At 46.0% G+C, this 8,550-nt stretch overlaps 1 protein-coding gene across 2 annotated transcripts in view; it reads left to right on the forward strand.

The window, feature by feature from the left end:
• Positions 1 to 8,550, forward strand: part of HIP1 (huntingtin interacting protein 1) — a 141,753-nt gene that overhangs the window by 20,721 nt on the left and 112,482 nt on the right. The window lies entirely within an intron of this gene.

The raw sequence follows: 8,550 nt of genomic DNA on the forward strand, positions 1-8,550 counted from the left end.
CTGTGTAAGTTCATTCAAACGCATAGTGATTGGTTTCACCCACATAGATGATGATGGAGGCATTTAGTGCACTGGATGAGGTACACCCTATATTGTGATCAGCATGTGTAGGACCCATGGATCTTGAAAGGTGTGCTGTGAGGGGTGTTGATCCTTGGAGCAGTGGAGTTATGTTTGCAGATTTTTTTTTATCTGTTGTTCTGGCAGGGTCTAGTGCCGCTTTGAGTTGTTATGTCCCAGTCTATGGGGAGCTTGTGTGGGTTACACTTGCTTGTGATGATGAGCCTGGAGAGGTTTCAGGATTGTTTGAAGGTCATAAATGAGGTTTCAGGAAAGATTTCTTTCAGGATAGGGTCCCCATTGAGTATGGGCTGTAGTTATTTGATGATGCCCTATATGGGTTCTAGTGTGAGGTAGTAGGTGACAAATAGGTATGTGCAATCAGAGAGAGGTTTTATTTCTGTATTGAAACAGATTCTCTTGAGGTATTTGGATGGTCATTCCCCAAGCAAGCTCCCCACAGACCAGGACATACCAACTCAAAGCGGTGCCAGACCCTGCCAGAATAACAGATGCAAAACCTGCAGACATATCTCCACTGTTGCAATTATCGACACACCCCACAACACACCTTTCAAGATCCATGGGTCCTACACATGACTATCACAATATAGGGTGTACCTCATCCTGTGCACTAAATGCCCCAACAACAACTATGTGGGCGAAACCAGACGCTTGCTTTGCTTTCGAATGAACTCTTACAGGAAAATGAGAAGACAAAAACACCCTAACACCTGTGAAAAGTTTTCAACCACAAAGCGATCCTCTGTCGGACCTCTCAGTCCTTATTCTCCGCACAACACTTTCGAAAGTGAGGCAGAGAGCTTAAATTCATTACTCTGCTCGACGCTAAAAATAAAAGACTGAACAGAAACACTGGATTTATGACTTATTACAACAATTTGGAACCCACTAACCCCCTCTTTTGTCCCATGACTGCAGAGGTGTTAACGGGGCAACCCTGCCTTGAATGGTCCTTTACAGTATGTGCTAACTTCTTATGATAAACAGTTTGTTCCAGACTTCTATTTAGCTGTGACACTGGGAGTACCTTTCCCAGACTCGAGGAAGAGCTCTGTGTGGCTCGGAAGCTTGTCTCTCACCAGCAAAAGTGGGTCCATTAAAATATATTACCTCACCCACCTCGTGTCTCTAGTTTCCACTATGTATCCCACAATACACAGCGAGAAAAATCCCAGAATGCGCACACTCAGCAGCAAAGCAAAGGATCATGGGATACCCTCCAGGAATGACCCATGCTTAGTACAAAGCAAGCTGCCACCATGTGTACACAGTGATCCAGACTGAAAGAGGGCATAGCCATCCCATGTGCACATTGTCAGTGCAGCTCGCATTTGTATGCACATCAAATCTATCTGGTTTAACTCTCCATGGAGACAAGTCCTAAGTGACATGCTCAAGAGCACCCTGGAAATCTGATGGAACAAGGGTTTGACACTGGATCTCCTGGGTGCCAGGCTACTGCTCCTACTGCAGTACCATTTGCACCAGGTCTGCAGGATCTGTGCCAGACTGATCCTAATGTTGCCAACACCAGAAGGAATTTTTAGAAAATGTCCCTAGTGTAAATAGAGCCAGCAGTGTTAAATGGCTTGCCAAAAGCCACATCTAAAGTCAGTCCGTTTTTTGTCTAAGGACGTGCAGCTCTCTGCTTTAATTGCTTGACTTCATTCCTTCCTTGTGGAGTTTATCTGCGGGAGACTTTTTTCTTAAAATTTACCACTGTTGCTACCACCAGTGCTGGTTTCTCAGTGGCCTGGCTGCTGCCACTGTAACTACCATGTTGTCTAACCCTCCACAGGCAGGTCTAGACAACATGGTGGCTAAAACACCAGTGTCATTTGTGACGTAATCAGAGACTGTCAAACTCAGGTATGCAAAGGTTCCCCTCCAAACTGAAGAGGGAAGTTGGGGTTGGTTGGTTGGTTTGTTTTTAAACACCCAAACAAAAAACCCTGGTTCATTGTTAAACTTGATTTCTAGTTGCAGATCTGAGTGAAAGGTTTGTGGTTTCTGTAATTGGCCTAGGAGTTTCATAGCCTCAGGCTGTACTTTTGCATGCTCTCTGGTTGCTAGCTCAGTTTCAAACAGTTACAATAAGACCACAACTGTGAGTGGCAACTCTGCTGTAAGCCTTTTCGCTCTGTGGTCTTGCCAGATCCTCCCGGAACATGGGTGGCTACTGATCCTGCTGCAGTGAATCCTCTGTAAAGGGTGCTGCATTCTGGTTTGCTGTTCTTCAGGGGCTGTCTCAGAGTACAGCTTTCACTGCCTGGCTCTCGCTTTGCAGAGTGACCTAATTCCTTTGTAGTACGGCTGCAGCCCATAAAAACTGAAGCTGCAAGCCACTGTGCGAATAGCTCTATTATTCTGGCAGCTGTTGTCAGCAGCCTCAATTTCTCTGCAGCGGAAGATGGCACATTAAATATTTACCATACAGAAAACAAGGCAAGTCACAGCAAACAATGGGATCCATTGGAGAGATGGGATTCTCTCATCAGGGCCATGCTAGCAACTTTCTATTGATGGTTAACGGGTTTTTTTATTCTATACAAGCAGCTTGGAGCTTTGTAGAATCATAGACTATCAGGGTTGGAAGGGATCTCAGGAGGTATCTAGTCCAACCCCCTGCTCAGAGTGGGTGGCATTGCTTTTAATTTTGCTCTTCAGATGTTGGCTGGGAAATAAGGGTTTCTAAGACATCATTTTCACGTTAAAATTAACAAGAGCGTGGAGTTTTATGAGCCCTAATGGTGTCAGAAGATGCTTGTAACGGTATAGCAGGGGTGGGTAAATGTGCATACACTGGCCACTGTTTACAGGAAACATCAATTACGTTCATTGGTTGTTAAATGTACCACAGTGTTGCATTTCCCATTTTCAGTATGGGATAGCCACCCATAGTGTGGTTAAATTTAAATACAGTGGTGTTTAAATGCAGATGCCCAGTGTATGATTAGGGCCCTACCAAATTCACGACCATGAAAAACATGTCATGGACCGTGAAATCTGGTCTCCCATAGGGTGACCAGGTGTCCGGTTTTCCACTGGAACACTCGATTGAAAAGGGATCCTGGCTCCTATGCATAGCGGCAGCCAGGAGGCTCCACACGCTGCCTTCATCCGAAGCACCACCCCTACAGCTCTCATTGGCTTGGAGCCACGGCTAATGGCAGCTGTGGGGGTGGTGCCTATGGACAGGACAGCGTGCAGAGCCACCTGGCTTCACCTCTGTGTAGGAGCTGGAGAGGGGACATGCTGCTTTTTCCTGGAGCTACTTGAGGTAAATGCCGCCTGGAGCCTTTATCCCCCTGCCCCAGCCCTGATTCCCACCCCACCCTCTGAACCCCTCGGTCCCAGGCCAGAGCACCCGCCTGCATCCCAAACTCCTCATCCCAACCCCAAGCCTGCACCCCCAGCCGGAGCCCTCACACACACCCCTGCGCCTCAACCCCCTGCTCCAGCCCGGAGCCCGCTCCCATACTCCAAACTCCTTGGCTCTACCCCAGAGCCCACTCCTGCACCCCAAACGCCTCATCCCTGGCCCCACCACAGAGCTCGCACCGCCAGCCCGGAGCCCTCACCATCTCTCGTATCCCACCCCACTCCTGCACTCTGAAATCCTCATTTCTGGCCGCACTCCCCAACCGGAGCCCTCATCCCCTCCTGTACCCCAGCCCCCTGAGCCAATCTGGTGAAAATGAGTGAATGATTGGGGGGGGGGGGAGCGAGTGACAGAGGAAAGGGGAGATGGAGTGAGTGGGGGCAGGGCCTCGGAGAAGGGGCGTGGCAAGGGTGTTCAATTTTGTGTGAGTAGAAGGTTGGCAACCCTAGTCTCTCAGATTGGGGGTTCTGCCCCAAACTGGGGGTTCTGTGGGGGGTCACAAGGATATTTTAGGGGGGCTTCCCTTCCTTCTGCACTGCCTTCAGAGCTGGGTGGCCAGAGAGTGGCGGCTGCTGACCAAAGGTCCAGCTCTGAAGGCAGCAGAGCAGAAGTGAGGGGGCAGTACCACACCATGCCATCCTTACTTCTGCACTGCTGCTTGCAGAGGCTCTGCCATCAGAACTGGCTCCCAGCCAGCAGCCTCTGCTCTCTAGCTGCCCAGTTCTCAAGGCAGCGCTGCTGCCAGCAGCAGTGCAGAAGTAAGGGTAGCAGTACCGCAAACACCCCCCCCACACACACACTAACCTTGCCACTCCTCCACAACTCCTTTTTGTGTCCCTACAATTCTAACACCATGAAATTTCAAATTGAAATAGCTGAAATCATGAAATTTGCGATTTTTAAAATACTATGACCGTGAAATTGTCCAAAGTGGACTGTGAATTTGGTAGGGCCCTATGTATAATGTAACCCACAGCCCACTGTCTCCTCTTCAGTACTGAGCTGTAGCCCATGGAGACTGAAGGTTCCTGCCGGGAGTGCTCCATCATAGTCTGAACAGCTTGGCCACTCATACTATGAAGGAGCATTGTGCGTTGAAATCCATAGTCTCTCTGGACTGAATTGATGTACTAAAAAGGCCGGGATTGATCTGCTTCCTCTTATGCAAATTCGAGGTAGTCATAGGGTTCCTGCCAAGTTCCCAATTTAATTCTTAACTGGGCAAAGTTTGTGTCCCTGCAATGTGGGAAATAAAGTAAGAAATCAGACAGTACTTGACTCCAACTTGGTGAAGTATTTTTAAATCTCATGCATCTGGCTGCTGGATTGGCTTTGAGATTGCCCCCTCTATTGATGACCTAAGGACATTATGATCACCCCCTTTTGTCATTAACCATTGATGATGTGGCTCCATGACCAGTTGTGTGTGCTGACTAATTATTCTTGCATGTCACGTTGATATACAGGATGACCTGCAACAAGTGTGCTGATAGCAAAAATCATACTGTTTCATGGTAATGTAAAAATTTTTGGAAGCCCTGTATTAAGTGGCGGCAAAGAAAGATTTCTTCTTTTCTTACTGTAGTGTTTGAAAAAATCTCATGTGTCGTATGGCAGCCTGGCTCCACTTGGAAAAATTTGGATCTTTACGCTGTGAGGAATTTTCTGTTTACTTCACAGGCAGAAACAATCATGTTCCTCCTGCGTTTGCGGGGTTTAACTGCTTTTGTAGAGGCAAATCCATGTCTGGAAAGGGCAAAGTTGGATACTTCTGAGTTCAGGGCAGCTTTGTTGTTGTGCTCTATTTTCTAGGGTCACTTTGTCCTGTGATATGTAGTTTGGATATTGGCTCTGGTTGGCTAGAGTGTAATTAAGTTGGGAGTTGCTAGGTCTATTGTTAATACCCTTGCACAAGTATCTATCTTTGGATGCTGCTAGTTTCACCTTCCCTATTGTGGGTGGTTAATTGAGAAAGTGGAAATGAAACAATTTTGGAGCCATCTGGAATCAGCAGCTTTCCTTGATCCCTTTTGCTTTGTCTTTTGGCCTGACTATAGCATGGAGACAGTATAGGTCTGGTTGGCCAGTAATCTCCTGATGTACAAAGGTCACATTCTTTTAGATCAGATACCATTGATCATAACGTTTTGTTGACTCACCTGCAGCCCTGAGTTGGGGGATCCATAGAAAGAATGCAACCATACTGGAATAGGCTAAGAAGTCTTAGAAGGTGGTTTATTATTATTTGTTTCCATTATGTACTTGGCACTTTCCAAACACTGGAGAACAGACACTGCTTCAAGGAGCTTTAAGGTTTGGGGCACTCGTTCTGTTAAAGGCTCTTTCCCCCATGCAGGAGGTCATGGGGCAGTATTTTTGCCACCCTTCTGTTCAATGTGAATGGGAAGCTGTTGTAGGAGATAACTTGAGCCATTAGTGTGCTGATGACACACAGCTCTGCCTCACTTTCATCAGACCTAGCTGGTGCACTGCCTTTGCTGTCAAAGTGCCGAGCCAAGATTGGAACATCATGAAAGCAAGCCGGCTAAAGCTTAATCTGGATAAAACAGAGGTAATGCTAATGGGTTGGGGAAGGATGGGCGGTGTTCCAGCCTCCATTTATTGAGGGGTCTTAGCTACCCGTCTTCTGAGAGCGTTGTGATTTGGATGGAATTACAAGATGCCATCTGCATCTGGAGTTGCCAGTGGTGTAGGTAGCCAGAAGCATCTCTTTCTCTCTCTCTTTTTTTCCCCCCCCTATCTGCATCTGGTTAGATATTTGCAAACTCTTCTCTTGATATTGTGATCTTGCCTTGGCTGTGGTCTGTGACTTTGTGTCTTGTGAATTAAATCTCATTGCACTTTTACATGGTGCTTCACGTGAACACCACTCTGGGCCACATTTGGTCCCAAATATGCCAACATTATCCTCAGAGAACCTGTTACACTGATTTTTCACCAATTGCATTGGGCGCAAGTCAAGTTGTTAACTTTGTTCTATAAAGCCCTAAATGATTTGGGACCCAGCTATGGGCGAGATCCCTTACTGCACCTCACTTGCGTGCAGATACAGAAGTAGAAGCTTCCCTGGGTTTAATCTAGTGGAGTATTCTCAGCTCTTGACTCTAGAATTCATGTACCTAGCTGACCCAAAAAAGGTCATGTTTGCTGATTTTTAAGATGTCGTGTATGCTCTTCTCTTGTTCCAAGTTTTCTCCTTTCCTGCATAGTTATTGCAGTGCTATTTGGGCTCTTTTTATAAATCAAAACAGAAATGTCTCATTACCTAAATTGCGAGGAGGCCAAATATTCTGGTATTTTATATCTAGCAATAGCAATGCATTTGACTTGTATAGCCCAGACACAAATATTTTTATAAACCAGGCAGGCCTTGTCCAACTTTGAAATGACTAAAGTGCCCACAAGAATCCACTGCTACAAATGCCTAGTTAGGAAAGGCACATAACATATCTTTCCTAATTTAATCAGATTTTCTTTCTTCTTCAGTTTCCTCACTACTCACTGGGGTTAGAGTGTGTTTTGAAGCTATCTGAGAGGCACTAAATGTTTTCTAGCCTGTATTGTCCCAGCCTCATCCACCCAGCATAAATAATGTGAAATTATCTGCTGTGTCAGTCTTGGCAGAGCTGTGTGTGTTTGTTCACTGGATAGGAAGGTTCATTGAAGGCCCTTTGCTGAGATGAGGACAGTAATGAAGGAAGATTGTGTTGGTCCCCCCACCCTCCTTGTTAAACAGCAACAGATGGGAAAGGTCTGCTTGGAGTGAGAGTGGGGGACACTTCTTGATCTTTGGCTTAGGTCCATTGTAAACTGCATCTATAGCCTCTCTCCAGGGACATATCCTGCCTTTCCAGGGCATGGACTATGATCAGAACCCTTTCTTTGCCACAGCCTCGGCCTCAAACTTTGCCATAGAATTGTGCTCCACATCCTTTTAAAAAAACTGAAGTGTCTGATCCTTGTGGTTGCAAAGAAAACCATGTCTGCAAAGAGCCTGAAACAGTAGCTCTATCAAGAGATGAATTGCTTCCATCTGTTTGGGGGGAAGGGATGAGGGGGGTGCTGGCCCTGAAGCCTAATAATGATAATGCAAATGTCAGCATTAACTATTTCACTGCTGATCATTGTTAGCAGAAGTGTTCAGCGCACATGCCATCCTTATTTACTGAAGATGCAGAGATTGGGGTGAGGACAGTTGAAGCAGCTGATTGCTGGTAAGGTTTGTCTGCGTGGAGAACTAGGAGTTCAGGCCCCAAAACTCATGTGCCCAGGGGATGGGAAGAGAATTGTCCTCTGATGGGGGAAGCTGAAAGGAACGCTAGCAGGCTTCTTCTCCAGTGCAGTCAAACATCACCACTATAGAAATCTGCAGCACCTGGCGGATTCACCATGTGGAGGCACCGTAAAATAAACTGAAATTAATAAACAGATAAAAATCCCATAGGAGGCTGAGCTGATTGCAGAGTTCACTTTCATATTTAATTCTGTTTAAAAAAACCAAAACACATGGGTCCTTATTTATTGTCTAAGAGATTTTCTTCTCTTATTGTTAGCATCCTGTAAGCCCAGAAACTTCCATTTTCTGTCTATCTAATGTCTCTTGTCATCTGCAGACAGAAAAATGTGACTCCTGCTGATTCCCATATCAATGGGCATAATTAGAAAGTGTGGCTTTCCAGTCATGGCTTGCTGGGGATTAAGTTGCTGAGTTTGCTTCCATGTACACAAGAGTGAGTGAAGTGAAACATATTTCACTCCTGCCTCTTGAGTGGAGCAGTAAATTTCTTATTCTGTAAAGTAGCAAAATTCTGTGTGGAGTTGGTGTGGGAAATCTTCATTCTGCTTACACATTGCACAGATCAGACATGACTAGAGCTCATTACCACAATACTCTCATTTTGGATTCCTTTCCAATCCTACAAGCAGGGCCAGTGTAACCACTAGGCGAACTAGATGGGCAAGGGCACCAAGATTTGGGGGCTCCAAAAAGCAGTACCCCAAATTTTTTTTACACAGTTGCTGGAAAACGAACGAATAAAGAAAAGAGAAACGTTGTTGAACTT

The sequence above is a fragment of the Gopherus evgoodei genome, chromosome 17 (genome assembly GCF_007399415.2).
Source record: "Gopherus evgoodei ecotype Sinaloan lineage chromosome 17, rGopEvg1_v1.p, whole genome shotgun sequence".
NCBI lineage: Eukaryota > Metazoa > Chordata > Testudines > Testudinidae > Gopherus > Gopherus evgoodei.